Source organism: Penaeus monodon, chromosome 25, assembly GCF_015228065.2.
Source record: "Penaeus monodon isolate SGIC_2016 chromosome 25, NSTDA_Pmon_1, whole genome shotgun sequence".
NCBI classification, from domain to species: domain Eukaryota; kingdom Metazoa; phylum Arthropoda; class Malacostraca; order Decapoda; family Penaeidae; genus Penaeus; species Penaeus monodon.
Window position 1 is genome coordinate 3,181,118 of NC_051410.1, and position 1,329 is coordinate 3,182,446.

Genomic DNA, 1,329 nt, shown 5'->3' on the forward strand with positions numbered 1-1,329 from the left:
CTAGATGACTTACAGGAGGGAAGTAAGACGAGGCGCGTCTTCGTGTAAGTACATCTGGGTTCTCGACGGTGTGGAGTCGGTATGGACAAGGTCTATGGAAGTACTGATGTAGACCTTGGGTGTGAATAGGGATGAATACGTCATCAGGATTCATGTAACTCGCGTGAAGGTGTGATATTGAGGCATCGTTTGCTTGCCTTGTATTTTCGGATTTAAAAAAAATTGATGTATTAATTGTCATTCATTTATCTATTACAGTTTCGTCAAGGTGAATGATTTTCAATTTCAAGCATCGTAATACTTAGGGAAACCCCGAGAGGAACTTGGTCTGGAGTTTCCTCGTTTGGGAAGCTTATGTGTTTATCGTTATATGCTATGTTTACGTTTTGTATATCTGGTGTTGTGGCGTATCCGTGCATGTGAATTATATATACGGATGGAAGAATTGCAAGAATTTTCCTGACGCTGGGTTGAGTGACCGTTAAAAGTGGACTTGTGTAAAGGTGCGTAGAGTTCTCGTTTTCATGTCAAGCCGTAAATCATCGTCAGATTTTAGAAAGCAAGAAAGATTTCAGTGTTATTGACTGTCAGTGTCCGTCCGTCTCACGTGGTAGAAAGCTCGTGCCTTTACCTGACATGCTCTGAGCTAGATAAATGTGCGTGGATAATATTTTTTTTCTCTAAGCTGAATTATTTATTCACTCTTGACAAAAGTTGCGTTTGAAGAGTGGTATTGTGCACCAGAATAAAATTGTGAAAATGGTGGCATGATGGATAGTTGAGTTGTCTGCATGCGAAATACCGATGTTCTAAAACACTTTTCCTTACGATATATATAGTTATGGTATTCTCGTGCTCATTTTGGTCTTGCATATGTAAACATTTGAGAAGTCCAGTATAGAGTTACATCATACGTTGACGCCATCCATTGTTAAACGGCATTTGCTTAGTCCTTTCGTTACGCGTTCACCGTGTAGACATTTCATTACGCTCCCCCGCGCCCGTGTCCAAGGCGCCCGTGCGGCAACACAGCCGTGATCTCGACGCAACGAGGGACGCCGGAGCGAGAGGGACGGGCGGCGGGCGCGCGTGTGTGAAGAGGCCAGGCCGGGCACGACGCACCGGGTCCCGCGCCCGCTCTGAGGAAAGTGAAAGTGCTCTCGCCCCTTTTCCCGCTCTTCCTCCCCGCTTTTTATTATTATTATTCTGTTCTTCCGTCTTTCTTCCTAATTTTTATCCTCTTCCCTTTCGCTTTCTTATTTCCCTGTCATCTTGTTTTTTTCCTCCTGCTACTCTTCTTTCCTCCTTCCTTTCTTCGTCCTCGCCAGA

At 44.5% G+C, this 1,329-nt stretch overlaps 1 protein-coding gene across 1 annotated transcript in view; it reads left to right on the top strand.

The window, feature by feature from the left end:
• The window catches only part of LOC119589488 (putative ferric-chelate reductase 1 homolog), a gene marked incomplete at its 3' end in the record, with an annotated part of 79,837 nt that overhangs the window by 62,999 nt on the left and 15,509 nt on the right, over positions 1-1,329 (top strand).